This window comes from Heloderma suspectum, chromosome 1, assembly GCF_057233095.1.
Source record: "Heloderma suspectum isolate Gila_16-S chromosome 1, 16-S_ref, whole genome shotgun sequence".
Lineage (NCBI taxonomy): Eukaryota > Metazoa > Chordata > Lepidosauria > Squamata > Helodermatidae > Heloderma > Heloderma suspectum.
In genome coordinates, this window is record NC_139458.1 from 161,978,482 (window position 1) to 162,000,514 (window position 22,033).

At 40.3% G+C, this 22,033-nt stretch overlaps 1 protein-coding gene across 10 annotated transcripts in view; it reads left to right on the plus strand.

Moving 5' to 3' along the window:
• The window catches only part of MGAT5 (alpha-1,6-mannosylglycoprotein 6-beta-N-acetylglucosaminyltransferase), a 197,722-nt gene that overhangs the window by 22,065 nt on the left and 153,624 nt on the right, over positions 1 to 22,033 (plus strand). For 5 of the 10 annotated variants that reach the window (XM_084808742.1, XM_084808717.1, XM_084808731.1 and 2 more), the window contains one exon: positions 53 to 201. The exons of the other annotated variants lie outside the window; for them this stretch is intronic. The gene's annotated coding sequence lies outside the window, so the exon portion shown is untranslated. The remainder of the gene's footprint in view (positions 1 to 52; positions 202 to 22,033) is intronic. 10 annotated transcript variants of the gene reach the window in all.

Sequence of the window (22,033 nt, forward strand, 5' to 3'; positions counted from 1 at the left end):
TTACTGATGCCAGATTATTATTTAGCAAAACCGGTTTTTTTTCCATGTACAGAATAGAGAAGCTTGGATACAATCATGCAGATGTTTTATGCAGAACCATTCGATCTCCCCAGTAATGATGATGCGGGATGCATCTCTTCGGAAGATCTGGGACATAATCTTTGTTGAAGATACTAAGAGATTCTGAATATATAAAGAATTGTAAGTCTGCTGTTTTTCTGCTGTGGCACCCTGGCTGTGGAATGATCTCCCTAGTGAGATTTGCCTGGCACCTCCATTGTATTCCTTCCAGTGCCAGGTGAAGACCTTTTTATTTTCCCAGGCATTTTAACATTTTAGCTTTCTAGACTTTTAGCTTTGCTGTTTTAAATCTGTATTTTAATTCTTTTCATTGCTTCTAGAATTACGCTGGTTTTATTCTGATGTATTGTTATATTGTGGTTTTAATGTTTTATATTTTATATTGTTTTACTGTGTGCTTGTTGGTTTTAATTTCTGTGAACCGCCCAGAGAGCTTCAGCTATTGGACGGTATAGAAATGAAATAAGTAAATAAATATTTGATATGCCAGAATCAAGTTAGACCACGAAAGGGCTACCTACCTGTGGGAATTAACCTTCCCTGGCGAGCTGGTGCCCACTGAATATCTGGCTGGCAGATTTTCTAAAAAGTTAGCAAAAGATAATTTCTGAGGATGTGGATTTTAGGCCACATTGAAGATGTAGTGCATTATATTTTCTACTGCCCTCTATATAATTCACCTAAGGTTAAGTTCATTCTCCCTTTTCATATCTCTCTAGAAGGCCTATCTCAAGGAGAGCCTCCAGCAACACCAGATAGGCCGCTCAACAAGATCAGCCTTGGATGGCCTTCTCTCTGTCCCATCAGCCAGGACAGTTAGGCTGGTGAGGACGAGGGAGAGGGCCTTCTCTGTGGTGGCCCCCACTCTGTGGATCTCCCTCCCTAGGGAACTCCACCATGCTCCCTCTTTAATGAGCTTCTGCCACGCATTGAAAATGTGGTTGTTCAGGCAGGCATTTGGGGTGGGTTAGGGTAATTTTAGAAATGTGATATTTTTAATGTTGAATTTTATTGTTTTGAACTGTTTTTATTATTGTACATCACCCAGAGTGGCTGGGTGACCAGCCAGATGGGCGATTAATAAATTCAATCAATCAATCAATAAAATAAAATAAGGCCTATCAGATGATCTTAAGATCAGATGGCTCCTGGTGGATATAGAAAAATTTGTTAGTTACAAAGTAGCTCTGTTCCTGCTAGCTACAACAAAGTTAAGAGTGGCCTTTCTGAATCACATCAGTGACAAAACTAAGGGGAGTTTCGTTTCCTAATTTAAATATATGCTTAAAACCTTTTATTTGTATTTCCAGGGCCCTACTTTTGTTTATTGGATTGATTGTTCAATGTTTTATAAATATGTTTTCTTGCATTTCTTTTGTAATGGCCATTGGCTATAAACAATACATTTGAATGAACGAAATGGGAGGCCACCACCAAGAGGGTCGTCTTCCTTGTTGCTACCCTCAGAGCCTCCCTCAGAGCCACCCAGAGGGGGGCCTTGGATGCAGAGCATAACGTATGGGTTGGTTCATGCCAGGAAAAGCGTTCCGTCAGATGTTGTGGTCCCAAGCCATGTAAATCTTTATAGGTCAGAACCAGCACATTGAATCACGCTCAGAAACATATAGGCAGCCAGTGCAAGTGGGCCAGAATCAGTGTTATATGTTCAGACCTTCTAGTCCCAGTTATCAATCTGGCCACTGCATTTTGCATGAGCTGCAGCTTCTGAACCATCTTCAAAGGCAGCCCCACATAGAGTGCATTGCAGTAATCTAACTTGGAGGTTACCAGAGAATAGACAACTTGAAGCCAGTTTATTCCTGTCACGATAGGGGCATAACTGGGTCACCAACTGAAGCTGGTAGAAGGCTGTCCATTCCACTTGATGCTACTTGAGTGTCAAGTGACAAAGACGGCTCCAGGAGGACCCCCAAGCTATGAACCTGCTCCTTCAGGGGGAGCGCCACCCCATCGAGAACAGGTTGAACACACCCCATCCGCACAGGAGAACCACCTGTTAACAGCATCTCAGTCTTGTCTGGATTGAGTTGCAGTTTATTAACCTCCATCTAATCCATTGTCACAGCCAAGCATGGATGTAGTACATCCATAGTACATTTATACTTACAGTATAAAAATCAAAACTTAATTTTAGGAATGAGTTCAAATCCAACCTGTCAGTTTCTATGTTCTCTGACATTTTCAGTGGGTCATTTCCTGTGTGTGTGTGTATGTATGTTTGGCATGGTGGAATACACATTAAAAAACAACAACAGTGAAATTTCTATTGGGATTATCAGTAAAGAAAATCTGAGTATATGTCAGTGGGAATCTATTTTATTTGTGGATTATTTCTGTAGAATCCATTTTCTTCTATCCTTATCCATTTGAACTGGCCTCAGTTCTGCAACATCAGAAGAGGGAGAAACTCTCAAAGTAAAATAAATGTTTTATGCTAAACTCTCTGAATGCAGATTGGATGACATGGCTAGATAGCATCACTGATGCAATGAATAGGAACTTGAGCACACTCCGGGAGAAAACGGAGGACAGGAAGGCCTGGCGTGCTATGGTCCATGGGGTCACGAAGAGTCGGACACGACTTAATGACGGAACAACAACAGCAACAACTCATTAGGAAGGATTATGCACATTCTCAATCATCTTGCTAAAATGGAACCATCACTGCCATTTATTTATTATATTTTTAATCTGCCCAGTAACAAGAAGTTATCTGGTTGGATTACTTGATAAAAGAGGATAAAAGCAGTACACAATAAAAACAACAATCGTCACAAGAAATGTAAAATATATAAAACTTGGTGGCCCAGTACTCCATGGGCAAATGTAGAATCAAGAAGCTAAAATCTAAAATGCCTGGAAGAAAAGGAATATCTTTGCCTGGCAGCAAAATGATAACAGGGGGGTCACCAGCTGAGCCTTGACATTGGTGAGGGCAACTCAGGCAAGCCCCTTCCTATGTGGATCTCAACTGCCATCAAGTCAACTATCTGAGGAGAACAATATGGCCTTCCTGATCTGTTTCCAAATTTGGTCTGGGGCTGGGAGAGGTGGGTGCTTCCATGGAGCACTTGCTATACAAGACTGCCAGAGCCTGCCAAAGATGGTCAGGCCTAAGGTGAAGGGAGTTTGTTCCTTTGTTCAAGAGTAGAAGGTGTATTCAGTGGTAGAGCACATGCTTTGCATTCAGAACAGAAGGTTCCAGGTTCAATCCCTGGCATCTCCAGGGAGGGCTAGGAAAAAATTCTGCCAGAAACCCTGGAGAGCTGCTGCCAGTCAGTGTCGACAGTAGTGGGCTAAATGGACCGATAGTTTGACTCAGCAGAAGGCAGCTTCCTATGTTACTGTGACCTATATGCAAAACCTGCCTCACCTGCGACTGTAAACAACTGTGTATTGAAACATGTTTGTAAGTCACTTTTTTACTATGTCAGCTGATCTGAGAATTTTTTCTGTTGAAATGTAAATGTTACTAGTTTCTTAAATGTGTTTTTAAGCCAGAGTGAAGAAAAAACTGAGCAAAATACTGAGAATAATTGTGAAAGCTGCTTCTTCAGCTTCTTTGCCACTCTGATGTCACAGTGAATGTTCATAGTGAGAATTCAACAGGCAACTAAGATGCAGTGGGCTGCAATATTAGTTACTCTAAACCTTCAGTGGGAACAAAATTTTACCTAGCATTTATATTGCAAACTTTGCTATCTGAGTAGCAAGGATGTCTTGTGCCTTGTGGCCTACCACATCTCTGCCCCGTGCATACATTGCTTGGGACTAATACCATCTGATCCTCACATAATGGATCCTTTCATGGTGGGGTGAAGTTGTCTCTTCTCTGCCGCTACATCGATAATATCTAATGTCAAGTAGACAGGCTCTCTCAGCATCTGATTACAAAAAAATCTTATTTGCATGTTTTTTCCTCCCTTTTAAAACATCTGCATGGTAGGACAGAGGTTGTTGGACTTGCCCCTTCAGCACATGAAGGAGTGTCTCAGGAAATGTATGTACTGATGCTCTTATCAAAAACAGAAGTTTGGTATTCTCTACCTTCAGTCACCTCAGATGTTTAAGCTCCTAGTGCAAGGCAATCTTGTTCCCTTTCTCACCTCATCGCCTCATTTTGAAGCTGTTCTGACTGTGCTGAAAGTTTTGAGACATATGTATTTGTGTCCTCTAGGAACTGGATTGAGATGAACATGTTGTTTGTGCTAGCAGATGGTAATCCATTACATAGCTACTTTGCAGCCACTGTCATTCTCGAATGACCTAATTACTCTAAAAGGCTCTATTTGCAGAATGGAAAAAATAGCATAAGAAGTTGTAACATGGTTACAAATCTTGGCTGGAACTTATTGTCCCATTAACTTAAACCTTTAAGGTAGTCACTTAAAAAAAAAAAGGTAAAGCATGAAAGTGTCAATGAGTTATTGAGGAAAGTCACTGACTATAAAGTAAATAGAATATGAGGCTGTTTCTGATTAAGTTCTGCTTTTCTGACTAATTTCCTGAAGTTGTAGTTGCTTTAATCAAGTTGGTTGAAAGCAATGAAATATTAGAGAATGACAGCATTCATTAAACTACTTCAGACATATCTTGCTTACCAAGATATTCGCATACATGCAGCAGATGTCTAGGACCATAAAAACAGTTAAGTCTTTTAGTAAGATAAGACAATGGTCCCATTTATAAGGAGGTGAACTTAGTGAATATTGCTGTAATTAAAATACACATTGATTTTAGTTCGCATTAAATCAGCATTGCAGCATATCTCAGATGAAATACTGAGCCAGTTCGCATGCAATGAGAAGCCATCATGGGTAAATTTCCCCACGGGGCTTCTTGTTGTGGCACTGGCTGCCATTTTGAAAACTCAAGCCATGACGGGGGCGTGCTGCAGCTTGTAGTTATATGGGAAATTGGTGAGGGTGGGTTGTTGGGGTGGTCCCATTTATTTTACCTAGCATTTCTATTGCAACCTTTGCTATCTGAGTAGCAAGACAGGCTATGGGTTCTGGGTTGCTTGTTAACTACCCCAACAATCCATCCTTGCCGGGTCCGGACGTAACAGCAAACTGCAGTGTGCTCTTATCACAGCTTGGCTTTTTAAAATGGAAAAATGTACAAATCAGGTCACTGGTTATGTATGAACCAGGTCACTGCCTTAATTAAGATGGGATGGACTATGTTTCTTTAAAATTCTCAGAGTGTCACTTCGTATTTCCTCAGCTTCAGAATAGGTTTAAAACTGATGGGGCTATGTCCAACGTTATATTAATGGACAAATTACCGTCATTGGCATTGTTCCGCTAGTGATTGCACAACCACTAGCAGAACTACTAGCACAATTAGCTCAAGCAACACCCAGCCAAATGAAGTCATAATGGGTTTTGCTACTCCGTTGTATAATGCAATCTTGCAGTGCCTCACAGTACTGCACTCAAAGTATTGGGGTTGACATTTACACAAGGATAAAAACAGGCTTTCCACAAGTAGAAGTTTTGGATTAGTGGAATGACACCATTGGATACAACCCTTGGTGTTCAGGCACCAGTAAATGATTTAGCTGAAGTCATTTACTCTGTGGGAAATGGTTTTAAGACAGCCCTCAGCAACTTGTCAAAAAACCTGGCTAGGAAGATGCACTGGCTGAGGGCTGAAAGAAGTACTTTAGGCATGCCCAGTGGGGCTTTATGTTCCTTTCTTCCTTTTATGGAACCCCATGCTATTCTATAAACAGTTTTTGAAAGTCCCATCAGTTTCATATGGCAAGGGAGTAGCTGTTCAAGTAAGACAAGCCTAAATCTGCCCAGGGCACATGGAACTTGTGGTATTTATTCTTAACCTGCATGTAGTCATATTCAGTCTCTCTATATTAAAGTGAACTTACTGGCAATCTCGATGTCTTAGATCAGGGATAGCCAGATTTCTCTTCCTTTAAAGCAGCTTTCACCAATCTGGATCCCTCGAGACGTTGTTGTGCCTTATAACTCCCATTACCTTGTGTGTGAACCAGCACATTTCTTTTCTTACATTAGCATAGGAAGTGAAATAACAGTAAGCACATCTCTTGTCCTTGGTCTGCCTGTGCTTCGTCGTCATCATCACCTGAAGTCAACTATTCAAATAACATTTTTGAAGAAGACATTTAAGACATTTTCTGATGCTTTAAGTTAATAGACCTATTAATAGCTGAAGAGTCATACAGCTTTTGAAGGTTGTTCATAGTTAAAAACCACTCAGTGGTGCAACCCATAGGTTTCTATAGTATGTTACTATGGCATGTGTCAACTCCTAACAGTTCTGAACCCACAGGGAATTACAACTGAGTAGTTCACTTGATTGGCAGGACAGCATCCAACATTACATATCCAACACAGTGGCCATAGAGCAGGAGATAACAGCAAGGTGGACTCAGGCACCAAAGACACTTCCCAGGCAGCATACGACTCCATATCCAGAGCCAGAGCGAGTTCCTGTATTTCTCCATTTCCCCTTCCCACCTGTCTTCTGCCCTCTTAATTATTGACAATGCTTAAAGGGTGGTCTTGCCTGGAGTTTTGAAGTCAGCTGCTTTTCCATTAATTCTGCATGGTTTTGTTTAGGTCTCTAGCGAGTGGAGCAGGAGATTCTGAAGATAATAAAAATAAAAATCAGTGTATGATTCTGAGGGACTCTTTTAAAATAGGACATCTCTTTCATGGGCTTTTAAGGACAGTTCATGTCAAATAATGATGGGCCTACACTTCCCACTCCTGAAAGCAATTTTCAATCTCTCTCCCCACCCCCTCTCTGTAGGAGGATATGACGGAGCTAAATATATCATTCCCCCATTTTATTTCACCTTAAGGTGTTATATTTTTCAGTCTTGCTTCTAAATTTTATGCTATTTATTTATTTAGGATATTTATATCCCACCATTCAACAAATTCTCAAGGCAGCTTTATAAATATCTGTAGGATGACATTGTAACTGACCTTTGAAATGCATACAGTCAAGCAATATACCAGTAATCATGTCTGGAAAAGAGAGAATATATTTGGAAAAAAAAGATGGTTTATGAAAAGGAAAATGAATATTTATACCTAACTCACTAAAGTGTTACTTTAGTTTCTGATTCTGTATTAACATAAAATGCTACTTGTTACCAAATGTGTTTCTGGGGAATTACAGCACACCCTACCTTACACCCATGCATTTGCAATAAGAAGTAATAAATACATTCATGCACACACAAGGCTTCATATGTTCTAAAACATCATTGATTTTTAAAATGAGAAGGAATGTTTAGAAAGCCAACTTAGGAGGACTGTTCATTTGACTTAGGGCATCTTGTTGGATGACCACAATATTTTCAAATGGCATATTTTCAGAGAAAAATTATCAGTAAGTGATACTGAGCCCTCATTCCGACATTGTAGAGTTTGAAAATATTGACTGTGATAATCTTTAGAGTGCTGTAAAGGAGGAGTTAAAATTGCTTTGCTTAGTTCTAACATGTTTCCTGGTGAAGTAGATTGGCAGTGGTACCCCACCTGCAGCAACCTTACGTAATACGTTGTTCATTACAATTATTTATAAGTGGGACCTGCAACAAAGTGTTGCAGTGTGGAGTATTCTTGTTCCAGGCTGCCAGCCAGCCAGACACCATTTCAGTGGTGGGCAACCTGCAGGATGTATGTGGCCTTCCACTACTCTTTGTACACCCTACTCACTTTTCTCTGTAGCCCAGCTGATTAGCCGGCCTGTGGGTAAAAGACTGCTTTGGCATTGCTATTGGGACAACAATCCGGGGGGGGGGGGGTGTCGGGTCGCTGGGGCAGGAGAAGAGGCTTTGACCCCCCCCCAATCCCAATGCAGCCAAGATCCTGATTGAAGTCACTGGGTGGTAGGGGAGGTTTTAACATCCTCACCCCCAGCGATTGCATCTCTCCCCCCCCCCCGTGACCCCAATGCAGGCAGGAAGGGGAGGTTTAAACCTCCCTATCCCTCCATGTTGAGATATGGGTGGGTTGGTGGAAACTGTGTGTGTGCACATGTATGGTCCCAACCTGGCATGCCCTATGGCCCACAGAGCCAAAACAATGCCCACCCCTTCCTCTTCTGCGTGGATAGTGCTATTTTTGGTATGTAAGCATCAACACTCAGATAATTGGTTCACTATTCATATATAGGAGTTATCCTAACCTTGAAACTATAGCTCAGAGAGTGTAATGGAAGGGTGGGAGGAGATAATTAATTTTAGAAGTTATTTCTGGAAGAGCACCCTCCAGCTTATTTGCCTCCATGTCTTTTGAGAAAGGGAACTGCTTTGTAAATTATCCTAGTTCCAACAAATGAGAAGCCATTTATAGGAGCCTTCACTACGCAGAATGCTTTTCTAGTGAAGATTTTAAAAAAATCATTTTCACTAATATTAGAGAATGTTTTTGTTCTACAAGGTCACTCCGTTCAAGATAGAAAACCATTAATTCAAGAGCATTCCATTATCTACAGTCTTCACCTTGAAAGCAGGAATTAGTTGTCATGTGCAAAGCCTCTTCCACAGAAAGATACTGAATGAGTGTTTCAGCAACTTTTAGTTGCAGATGTAGCTTTCTTGTTCCTGTCAGTCTCTGAAATGCCACCCTATAAATATTAATACTCAAGCTTATTGGGGCATATTAGATTCCTGCATTGAGTCTTATAGGCCCCTTCCAACCCTACTATTCTATGCTGTGAGTCATACTTGTATATCAGAGCTTTCCTAAATTGTAACATTACTGATACTTAAGGGATGCATGTTAAAAAATATCCAGTTGCCTATTTGGCCATGGCCAGTAAGGATTTGCCTCCCGGTGAGCAGGTAGAGAAGTTTTTGTAAATTAGATGACAATGATTTCTCTTTGTTAAAACTTTTAATATATACAAATTACTTGTGCATGTATGCATTGGCGGGTGGCCTAGTACAAATTTGGCTTTGACTACTAATTTATTTGGACTTACTTGCAATGTGGAATGGTGCCCTAGGATTATCCTTTTGTAAAACCTGATTGTTCCGTTAACAGTCAGGCTTAATATTTCCTCAGTGGGAGCTAATGATTGGGGACCGTTTTCCTTAATGGTCCATCTACTTGCAGAGTGGGATCACTATTATACCAGTGGGGGTGTGTGTGTAAATATGGGTAGTGTTGGACTATACATGTTAAATGAGATTGTAGATTTTTGCTGTTAAGGAGGAAAATCTTTGTTGCTTCCAGCTAATGGACTACTCTTTGGCCTTAAAGGAGCAGGAAAAAGTGCAAGCTTGAAGTCTGAATCAGTATATTTGGTATTTACACAGAACATGTCTGCAGAAAGTTGTAAGAACAGGGATATGTGGGACATGGTATGATCTCTATGGCAGCTTTCTGCAAAGAGGTGCCCTCCAGAATTTTTGGACTACAACTCCCATCTACTCCAGGTAGCATGGGCAATGGTCAGTGATGATGGGAATTGCAGTCCAAAACATGGAGCATTGGGGAAGGCAGCTCTGTGCTGTGCAAGATGTTTCAGCTTTATCAGTTACACTAGCGTGTTGAATGGGCTTTGAAGACAGGGCGCCACTATAAGCATAACTACAGAAGCATGCAAAACTTTATTGTAAAGGAATCCAGTCTTTTAAACAGGACTGGGGACATTCCCAGGTTCCCAAACTTGAATATCTTTTCCTTTTTGAGATGGAATCTTTGGTAGCATATGAACACTGTGTGAGATGTTAAGGATGCATAGCAGAGAGCAAGAAGTAATATGTTATGGTCAGCAGTCATTAAAGAATAAGTTCCTTTAGATCTCTGAATCAAATATTTTCCTTGCAAATGCTGCATGTTCATTTGTTGGCTTATATAAGATGGTTTTATCAATAAAACCATCTTATATAAGCCAGGATCTGCAGGAGAAGCTACCACCCAGGGTAGAGGGCATGCCTACTCTGCTTCCAGCCGCCGCTGCCACCACTGCTCTCCCTGTGAACTTCTGCCAGGCAGACCTCCAGTCCCTGCAGGACCAGGCCCCCAGGTACTGAGCCAGCTGCGCTGACCACTTCCACCTGTCCCTTCCTGGAAAGGCTATATAAGCTGGCTGGCTGAGGTGGCCTGGGAGAACCAGGATCTGCAGGAGAAGCCACCACCCAGGGAAGAGGATGCGCCGCCTCCCCTCGGACTCCTGCCTGGCAGTATTTGTAAGGGGATATATTGTTTTGTTTTTGGTTAATTGTTGGTGGGGGTTGGTTTTTTGGGGGATTCTGTTGTGTTTTTAGGGATGGGTAGCCTGCCTGATAGGTGGGAGTGAGGGGGCATGTGTCCACTTGACAGAAGCAGTGGGGGGAGTGTTGGGGGCCAGAATGTACAGAGGCTGGGTGGCAGGTGCTGGTGAAGTGCTAGGGGCAGGCCATGCTAGGTAAGGAGAACAAGGGAGAGATGTGTAGTATCTGTCCCCTGCTCCGGGCCTGTCCAGAGCCAAAGGATGGCTGGGGGAGGTGTGACTCCATCTTCTGGCCTTCGTTTGCTGCTCTGTAATGCCAGATTGTTACCCAGAAAACTTCCCTTATCCATGACATGATCCTGGATGAGGGTGCAGACCTGGCATGTCTTACTTGTCCAGTTTGTTCTTTAGTGATGCTTGTTTATTATTTTCTCCCAAAGACTAAATAGACTTCCAAATATTTCTGCATAAGAAACAGATGTTAGCTGAATGAAGGCAATGTGCAGTAGAACAAAAGAAGGGGAGGTGGTCTTGATAATTATACTTTCACATAATTTTCTCCATTTTTCTCTTGAGACTGGGCTCACAGCAGAGATGCTAGATATTTACATACCTGCTCTTAAAATACTTTTAAATATGCTTAGACTTGTCTCTATGTAATTGCAGTAGATCACATGAATGTCATTTGTTTGGCCTCTTGGGGCTTATCCACATGATCCTGCAAAGATTGCTGTAACCAAATGTTTTCTTTTTCATTCTGCTGCAGCTCATTCAAGCATTGTATCTTGTCAACACACGATTAAAAAAATAGATGGAGAGGGGGAAAAGAATGCCTTCCTGCAGAGAGAGAGAACATAGGTGGTCGATTAGGAAAAAACACACAAAATCCACACTAGGGCAATAGCTAATAAAGATATTGCCCTACTGTGGATTATGATGTTTTTTCCCCTGCAGAGAGGACGGCCTTGCTTTGTGGTATGAGAATGAAAAAGTTACATTGCCAAGTCTTCACCTCCACAGAAAGTGTAATTGAAATTCCAAAGCTGAGTCTAGAGAAGCTCCTTACCAGAGACGAAATTCAAAAGGGCTTGAGATTCATCATGGTAGAGCTTGGCAGCTTTAAGGTGGCTCATACTCTTCACTGGAAAAAAAAAACGTAGATAAGTGGGGAAGTGCTTATCCAACAAAGATAAAAAGATGTTCTTGTCTTCAGAATACATTGTTATTCTGTGGGTATTGTTGACATTTGTGGCTGTCACATTTCAAGTGGTATTTGGTGCAAGAATAGTAATTTCTGCAAAATGAATAAATGGCTAAAATAATTTCATATACTTTTAAATTATCTTGGATTATTTATTCTTGTATTTACCTGCTTTTTATTTACCTGGTTAAAAAAGGGTGTATGTGTTTTTTCTTAGTTAAATTTCCATATGCAGTGCTCAAGGTGACTAACACTAATGTCCAATAAAACATATAGTAGATCATTAAAAAATAAACAATATGACAAATAAAAAATGAATCAACAGTGGCAAATTAAAATTGTATTAAATACACATCAGTAGAAAAAGATGACAAATCCACTCAGTAGGCCAAAAGCCTGTCTAAATAAAAAGGCTTTTACCTGCTTTTGGAAGGTCATTAGAAAGGGACACACTGCTTTTATTTTCAAGTTTTCTGTTATTGCAAAAGTTATCACGCTCTCTGTGGTTGTTTTTTGAGGCATCGCTAAACCATAGTGGTTAGTTTTAACTGTGTTACATACGGTGTATTGAAATAAGCCAGGATCATTATATAATTTGAAGTTGGCTTGTTTTAAAAACACACACATAGTTAACGCTAACCACAGTGCACGTAGCAACAGCCCATGGGTTAAATAAACCATGGGCTGTTGGGGACTGATGGGAGAGAGTGGGTGTGCTGCCTGCAGCATGCCCACATGCTGCCACTTCTACTTTTACTCCACAACTCACAGTCAGCTCCTTTGTAGGTTGTTGAGCATGATGTCTGAACCTGGACCAATGGGCTCAACAACCCATTGGTCTGGGATCAAACGTCACGATCAACAATCTCCAAAGGAACTGATCGTGGGTTGTGGAGTAAAAGCAAAAGTGGCAGCATGTGGGCTGCAGTACGCTCACTCTCTCCCACTCAAGCACAACAATCCATGGGTTGTTATACCAATGGGTTGTCATTACATGCAAACTGGCTGTTCATGTCTGAATGTGGACATAACAAACTTTGATTAGTTGAAAATTGAAGCAAATGTTTCTGATCTTCTATTTGCGGTTGTGCCAGAAGGATTTGTGCACCTAACACTACACTGTTACTTAGCATTACTTGTGAATTGGGTCTGTGTGAAAGTTGCCCTTCAAGGTGCTAATCAGATTTAAAAGATTCTGTGTTTAGGTCATGTTGTAATATGGATGTACTTCTTACTGTTTTGGTTAATTGCACTGTATTGGTTAATTAAATGTATTCGTGCTGCACTTGCATAATTTGCTGCATCCTTCATTGTACAAAGACGAAATAGATAAGTATTTTTATCTGAATGTGATACTACTTAATTTACAAATGTTACACTTTGCAACCTGCATAACAGTATCTTTAAAGTTAGGGGGTGGGGTGGGTAGGTAATGTTTCTGTGATCTCCGCTCATGTGATAGTTCTGTTGATGAAATAGGGAGAGACAATGTTTGCTGATCCCTCTTCAGCCCCACGTGCTTCCCCGTGCCCATATCTGCTCCAGAGGATGGGGAAATCTCCATTCAGCTCCCATCAGCCTCAGGCAGCATGGCCAATGGTCAGGAATGCTGGGCACTGTAGTCCAAAACATCCAGAGGGCACCAGGCTGGGGAGGGCTGCTTTAGGAACATAAAGCAGCCTTTCTGTTCCTAAAGTTAATTTATGTATAACTTCATTTGTTCATAATATTATCATATTTTAAAACTTTTAAAAGTAAACTCAGTAAATGTATAATTATTGTCTCAATAGATGAGAACTACATTAAATTACTGCTATGGCATCAGAAACACAGGCCCCCATAGAACAAAACTCAAGCTGTCTACAGTGCGCATCTACTTTCAAGAATGCACAATGGTGACTCTACTCACATGCTGGGAAACAGCATAAATGTCTATCAGTAAAATATACTTTAGATCCATAACTGTAATAAGGAGTGAAAGAACTAACTATGCTGGGAATCTTACAGAGAGGATTAAAAAATATATTTTTTCCCTATGGCTTCATTATTTCCAGATATTTTACATCTCTTTTACTTTCTGTAAAAGTGTTCTTATTACATAGTTTTTAGAGATCATTTTGGGGAGAGTAAAGGATGGGTAACAATATATAAATATTTTGTCTTGAATTCTAAAAGAAAATATATTGCGTAACCCGAAGCTGTTCAGTTTTCCCCATTTTTCAGAAAAAAAACAATGGGAAAACCCATTTTTTCCCTAATTTTTCCGGGGGTTTTCCCCCCGGTGCCTTCACATCTCTGCACCTGCATTACTGCAGATTCCAGAATGCAGGCTTCCCCAGTCTGGCTTCTAGTAAATCTCTGAGGTTTTGCTCACCTGAGTTATAGGTCAGATTTCATGAATAAGCAGTGTTTGGGGTCTGACTGTGGACCATGAAATGAGGCAGCCTTTGTTCCGATTTGCACATGTATTAAGTCTGATTTTTACCTTTCACCTGGATACATGTTCTTGATAGCCATATTTAAAGTGGAATTGAGTGTGTATATTTACTATTGTAGAAATTAGCAGACTGGCAGTTTCTGGTAAGACCAGTTACAGTACTGAAACAAATACTAGGGTTTTTTCCCCCTAGTCAGTTGGAAACTCTTGTAGTTTCCCTTTTCTGAACGCTAGATTATGGAGTGTTATGAAGCTACAATTAGTATAATTAGGTTGACAGCCTCACATTCACGAGGAGCAAAATTAATTTATTTACTCTTCTGGGCTGGAATCCAGGATCTTTTAAAATGACGTCACAAGGATATGCTTCTTACTGATGGTAATGCAGTTAAAGCACTGAAGGGCAATGGTAAGTTCAAATAATTGGTTGGGAGATGTGTGTATCAATACATGCTGTTTTTTAGCTACTTATGCTCATAATTTCAAATAGTGTTTATGAACCCAAATTTATGAATCTGTGCAAAACTCAAGAGATTGCCAGTACGCCCAGTTTTGGATGATTTCCTCTTTGTGTCCCAGCCCCATATGTCAGTGACCCCACTGACTCACTGTAGAGTTTTTTGGGTGGCTATATGAGTCTGCAAGGGGGGAAGAGGGAAAGAGAAAGATTGGTTGTGTGAGCTGCCTTTAATTTGCACAACCATTGGCTACAACCCAAGTGAAAAACAGCAAATGTTAAAGATGTTAGTAAAACCTTGCCTGCTGGCCAACTTATTCTTTTAGAATTATTGTATTAGTATTGCACTAGCTTTCTAACTCTAAAAGAACATAGGCAGGAGAAGATTCCTAAATCTAGGTTTTCCAAAGAGAGAGAAGTTAAGGTATGTTTTAAGATGGGGATTGGCAATGTGTTGGGCCGCAACCATTGATTGTGTTAGTGACAGTCGATGGGAGTTGCAGTCCAGTGAAAGCTGCAGGGGTGGGGAGGTCACACATTTGCTACCACTGTTTGAAGAAATACACATTGTAGATTTTGTGCAGAGGTTGTGTGTTTGAGAATTCTTTTTCATGGCGGAGGAGAACCTTTTGCATTTTTATATAGAAGCTGTTTGACAGTAGGTGTATTTTTTTTAAAGGTTGGAATATTGGGGAGGGGGACATTTTTCCCATATACCAGCTTTGGAATATTGGAGGAAAGAGGGTGGAGGCATGTTAAGCTTGTCCTAATAAATTTTTAAAACTAGATCACATGGCCATTTTTTTAAGAGAAGTATGAAACAGGTTAAAACTTTGAATAATTGAATATTTATTATTCATCATTCCAGATAGAGAGCCCTTTAAGTCTCAAACTGCATTCTTATCTAAGTGTGAACTAGCGAGTTCTTGATAGAACTTCCAACAAACTTCGCTAATTGATTTAAAACAATTAAAATTCCAAGACAATACAGTCTGTAGCAACAAGAACAGAAGATTAAATCGCTTTGGCATCTTAGAATGCAACTAGTTTACCTTGGATTTCTTTATAGGACTCTTCTACTTGGCCTAAGAGATTGTAAAAAATTGCAGAACTGTAATTTTAACTAGTTTCAGTCAAAACTATTTCCAGTGTGTTTTATTCATTCCTGTATATACACAGTATTGTGTGCACCTGTTTTGTCCTTCTATATGCACATACATTTTCAGCTGTTGTCCTTTTTACCTTTTTGCCTTTGGCCCAGTTTGAATGTAATGAGAAGCCACCATGAGTGCAGGGCTTTTTGTTGCATGGTGGCTGCCATTTTCAGTATTTGAGCCACCTTTTCTTGATCTCTTTTGCTTCTGTTAGGTTCTTGCCATCTTTGTTTTTGATCACACCCATTTTTGCCTGGAATTTACCTCCGATGTTTCTGATTTTCTGGAAGAGGTCTCTTGCCTTCCTATTCTATTATCTTCTTCCGCTTCCACGCATTGCTTGTTTAAAAATAATTCCTTATCTCTTCTGGCTAACCTCTGGAATTTTGCATTTAATTGGGCATATCTCCCCCTATCACTGTTGCCTTTTGCTTTCCTTCTTTCTTGGGCTGCTTCCAGCAGACAGCCATCTTGCCTTCTTGGTTTTCTTTTTCTTTGGGACGTTTTTTTGTTGCCGCCTCCTGAACAATGTTGCGAACTTCTGTCCATAGTTCTTCCGGGACCCTATCAACTCAATCTAGTCCCTTAAATCTATTCTTCACCTCCATTGCATATTCATGAGGAATATTCGTGAGCTCATACCTAACTGATCTGTGGGTCTTCCCTATTCTCTTTAGTCTGATTCTAAATTGTGCAATAAGAAGTTCGTGATCTGAACTACCATCAGCTCCAGGTCTTGTTTTTACCAACTGCATAGATGTCCGCCACCTTTGGCTACAAAGGATGTAGTCAATCTGATTTCGGTGTTGACTGTCTGGTGAAGTCCATGTATAAAGTCATCTCTTAGGTTGTTGGAAGAGAGTGTTTATTATGCACAGTGAATTGTCTTTGCAAAATTCTATCAGCCTATGTCCTGCTTCATTTTGTTCTCCCAGACCATGCTTGCCTGTAATTCCAGGTGTCGTTTGACTACCCACCTTAGCATTCCAGTCTCCTGTAATGAAAATAACATCTTTGTTTGGCGTACTATCCAGTAGGTGCTGCAGATCCTCATAGAACTGATCTACTTCTGCTTCTTCAGCATCTGTGGTTGGGGTGTATATTTGGATCACTATGATGTTAAATGGCTTACCCTGAATTCAAATTGAGATCATTCTGTCATTTTTTGGATTGTATCCAAGCACTGCTTTAGCCACTTTATTATTAATTATGAGGGCTACTCCATTTCTTCTGTGGTCCTCTTGTCCACAGTAGTAGATCTGGTGATCATTTGATGTGAAGTGGCTCATTCCAGTCCATTTCAGTTTACTGACACCCAGAATGTCTATATTTAATCTTGACATCTCCCCAATAACCACATCCAATTTGCCCTGGTTCATAGATCTTACATTCCAGGTTCCTATGGTGTGTTGATCTTTAGAACTTTGGATTCGTCGTTCACCACCAACACCATCGGCTGCTAGCCATCCTTTCAGCTTTGAGCTAGCTGCTTCATCACATCTGGGGCTAGTTGAACTTATCGTCTGTTCCTCCCCAGTACCATTTTGACCATCTTCTGAGTCCCATCTTCCGATGGTATACCAACATATCTCTGGTTGTACTGATTGATTTAGTTTTCATGGTAAGAATACTGGGGAGGGTTGCCATTACCTTCCGCAGGGATCGTATTTAGTCTGACCTCTCTGCCATGACCTTCCCGTCTTGGGTGTCCCTTCACAGTTTAGCTCGTGACGTCATTGAGGTGCTCAAGCTCCAGCACCACAACAAGGTAACTACCTATAAATGTTGCAGAAATAATAAAGGAAGTTCAGATAAAGAATTCATGTGTATCCACAACAGGAGAACATAGATCTCTGAGAAGAAGACAGAATGGGGACATTGCACTTAGCACTGTATTATAGATAGATCCCCAGTCTTTAATATTAGTACATAGATTGTGTGGAATTACATGTGTCATCTTTCTTCTGGTTGCTGAAAATAATAAACTTGAAGTGAAACTTGAAACCTGAGAGAGAAGACAGCACTATAGGTCATTCCCAACTACACTTTCTCATGTGTAAGTCTAAATAATGTTCTATTAGAACATGAATATATTTAAACTACACTCATTTGTATTTTTAAAAACTTAGTTGGTTTTGCCATTTTGTAGTAGGGCTGGGCAGAAAGGGGTTGTAGAAAATACTGTTCTACATGTGTATTTAAGATAATCCTGAACTGCAGGTCGTTCATGACATCTTTGTTACAGGTAACCTGTCACTATTTTGTGTATGTGAAACACACACACCCGTACCCGTGAAGCTGCCTTGCCTCTCCCATTTGCTCAAAGTTATGCTTGCAAGCATGCTAATGCTGTCTTAATGCTAATTAAGACATATGAAGAGTTCATTCTGTTGCTATAATGACTTCCTTAAGAAGAGCTGCTTCTTGGTAAAAGTAATTTGGGAAATAGCTGTTCAAAGACCAGAAGCTTGTCAACCATCCTATTCAATCTCTAGCTAGAAAGCTACTGATGTTGCCCTTTGATTTGGCACTGTAATCCAAGGAGACTTCTACATTTAAAAACAAAGCTGTTCTTAAATGAGGAAAAGTTGCAGCACCTCACAGAAGTGACTAATAAGTGATATGGGGGAAATTGGCTCATGTCAGATCATGCCATAGTGAAGTTTCTTCTGTATAGTCACATTTCCCTGGTGGTAGAAGTGGTAGAAATCACTGTGGGATAAAACAAAATACCTCATTACACTGAATGTTTTGCTTCTGTTTTGGCTTTTAATTCTCCAGTTTTAAACCAACAAGAGATCATGCAGACTCTCAGTAGTACAATAAGTTGCTAAAATAAGGACATGTTTAGACAGAAAACAATCCTAAAACTCCCAGCATTCTGTGTAAATATGCATAGAACTGCACCCTAAATCTCTGGTATAGTTAGAATCTGGTTGAAACATGGAAAATCTTAAGAAGAATCAGATCAATTATTTATTTTAAAAGACAAAAACAGAACTTAACCTAAGAGAGGATGACAGTGACTTATACTTAAACATACCTCTCATCAGATGTGACAATCTCTCAATTCCTAGTACAAAAGTAAGTGCTTGACCTTGTATTGCATTTTGGGATTACCTGGGAAGTTTTCTTGGGCTCCAAGATCACCGCAGACGGTGACTGTAGCCATGAAATTAAAACACGCTTGCTCCTTGGGAGGAAAACTATGGCAAACCTAGACAGCATAGTAAGAAGCAGAGACATCACCTTGCTGACAAAGATTTGTATAATCAAAGCTATGGTTTTCCCAGTAGCAACGTATGGCTGTGAGAGCTGGAGTATAAGGAAGGCTGAGCGCCGAAGAATTGATGCCTTCGAACTGTGGTGCTGGAGAAGACTCTTAACGAGTCCCCTGGACTGCAAAGAGGTCAAATCAGTGAATCCTAAAGGAAATCAACCCTGAGTGCTCATTGGAAGGACAGATACTGAAGCTGAAACTCAAATATTTTGGCCACCTAATGCGAAGAGGGGCCGCGGTGGCTTAGTGGTTAAGACGCTGAACTGCAGACCGGAAGGTCGGCAGGACAGCAGTTCGAGACCCGAGTGTTGCGTGACGGAGTGAGCTCCCATCTTCAGTCCCAGCTTCTGCCAACCTAGCAGTTCGAAAGCAAGAAATTGCAAGTAGATAAATAGGTACCGCTTCAGCGGGAAAGGTAATAGCGTCCCGTGCACCTCGGTGTTCAGTCATGCTGGCCACATGACCACTGAAGCGTCTTCGGACAGCATTGGCTCTTCGGCTTAGAAATGGAGATGAGCACCACATCCTAGAGTCGGACACGACTGGTTGGGGACACCTTTACCTTTTTAATGCGAAGAGAAAACTCCCTGGAAAAGACCGTGATGCTGGGAAAGATTGAAGGCAAAAGGAGAAGGGGACGGCAGAGGATTAGATGGCTAGATAGCATCACCGATGCAATGAATATGAATTTGAGCACACTCCGGGAGAGAGCGGAGGACAGGAAGGCCTGGCGTGCTATGGTCCATGGGGTCACGAAGAGTCGGACACGACTTAACGACTGAACAACAACAAGAGTTCATAAAACTGTAGAGCAAAATGTGTACAAGCCTGTTCATTCATACAGTACTAAAGTCCAGCTAGGAAAATAATTCTAACAGAATTAGAAGTGTTAGAAGTAATTTACAAGTAGGAGTTCCCGCCTGGTCTCTTAAATCACTGTGGAAATGTTTTTAAAAGCTTTTGCTTACAGATGCCTTAGAGAGCCTGATGTGGGTGAGATAGCTGGCAGTGTAAGCTGGTAAGCCCAGAGGCAACTGATGATAAATGTTCCTTCTTATTGCAAGCAAGAGGAATAATTGTGTCTTCCTCTAAAACTTACTTTTGCAAGAAAGAATATTAAATAATTAAATATCTGTCCTACCCCATTTGATTTACAGAAATCACCATAGTGTGCATTTGTTAGTGCATTGATTCTGTACTCTCATGAACTGTTTATGTAGTAGAATGTGTTATGTGCATCTTAACTATGAAATAATCATAAATGCTTTCCTTCTGTTTGGGCTCTGTGATCTCCCGTTCCTATTTTCTTTTCTTTTTAAAAACCCTCAAGTGAGACACTAATCTTATTCTACTGGAGCTGTCCATGATGCTTACATTTTGTTCTGTAGACTTGTTAGGCTCACTAAATACAACGACCGTAGAGTTGCTAGCTGTCTTACTTAGTGTGTATAAAATCGTAGCCTTTGTTAATTCTTGTCTGTAGACAGCAAGAGATCACTGGGGCATTTTATGCTCCACAGACTGTGGCATCACAATTGCTATTGCTCTCAGTTGAAACACTCTTCCTTTAGTGTAAATCAATGCTGTTGAGCCATTCAGTATGGTAGGCATACATCAGTAGCTGTATAATTCATTTCAAGATGTGAGCTCTATTAAGATGCTGAGTGTCTTTGTAAACACCTGCAGGGTTACTGAAAGAAAAAGAAAAAATCTCCTGAAAACCTTGAATCATCCTTGAAAACTTAAATATCTTGTTGCATAAACATGTTCCCTGAAATAGGAAATTCTGTACTGAGAATACCTGTAGAGTTGTAGTTTTTAATTTGAAAAACTAAACCATCTTCCTGCAATAATTGTTATTCCTAATTTAATTTGATGAGAAGGAAGTTAGCGAATTGGTTATGCCAAAGCTTGCTAATTCTTATATGAAGGTCACTGAACAAATATGTACACATTTTTATACTGAAATGTTAACTTTATCAGAACACATATTTAAACAAAATAACCAGAATGGAGTGGTTGCAACTGTGTTTCCAGTTTAAGTGAAACCTTGAACTTAGTCTTTAATAAAAAAAAAGATTACAACATAAAATTATACCTAGTTTTTTCAACTACCACCTTTCTAGGAAGAAATAAACCTTTTTTTGGTTGTATTTTGTTTATGCATGTAGCTGAGATTGTTTTAAAAACCTATATATTCAATGCACGTTTCAGTAGGCACACAATACCATTTTAGGAGCGGAGCTTACTCTAAGAATACTGAGGTACATGTTAAGCCTGTGGAATAATTGTCGTCATTATTATGATGATAAGGGGAGATGCACTCCTTGGTGACTGAGGGAACAGTAATTTTTTACATGGGTCTGAGTTGAAAGAGACTCAAGTAAGGAAAATTTGAGTACGGCTTGTAAAAGGAAAAGGAGGGGATTACTGGTCACTTTATGAGGATACTACTGAGAAATATTTCAGTAAGAAATGGGCAGAGGCAAAAAAGTTGTCTTTCTGAATCCAACCAAGGAGGTTTACCAAAAAATCACATAAAAGACATCTTCATGTAAAAGTATAGGAAAATATTAAAGACAAAATTAAAAAGCTTTAACAGTTTAAAAAGTCAAGTTAAAAAGATGTGTCTTACCCTCCTTCCTGATTGCAAAGACAAAATCCAAAGAAAATCCATTCCAGATTTCAAACCCAAGAGAAAGCCCTTTCAATATTACCATTAGTTATTGGTGCTGGTGCGTATGGACTTTGGTAGAATAACTGTGATGCCAAGAAAAAGATACCTGTGGAAAAGAATATATAATTATGATGCATTTTCATCCCAGTTCCTGCTTCTATTGGTGTTGGATCATGCCAATTGTCTCTTCATCATTACTGTAAGCAGTCGGGAAGGGATACCCCAAGGGAGGATTTTCGTTATTTATTACATGTATATTCTACCTTCCTTTCATCATGGAATTCAAGACAACATACATGGAGTTCTCAGTCCGCCTTTTATCCACGCAGTAATCAGACCCAGACCTACTTAGCTTCAGCAGAGTTGCTATATTGTGTACCTTGGAAGAGCCTTCCCCAACCTGGAGCCCTCCAGATATTTTGGACTACAACTCCCAGCATTCCTGACCATTGGCTGTTCTGGTTGGACCTGATAGGAGTTGAGAATCAAAACATCTAGACGGCACCA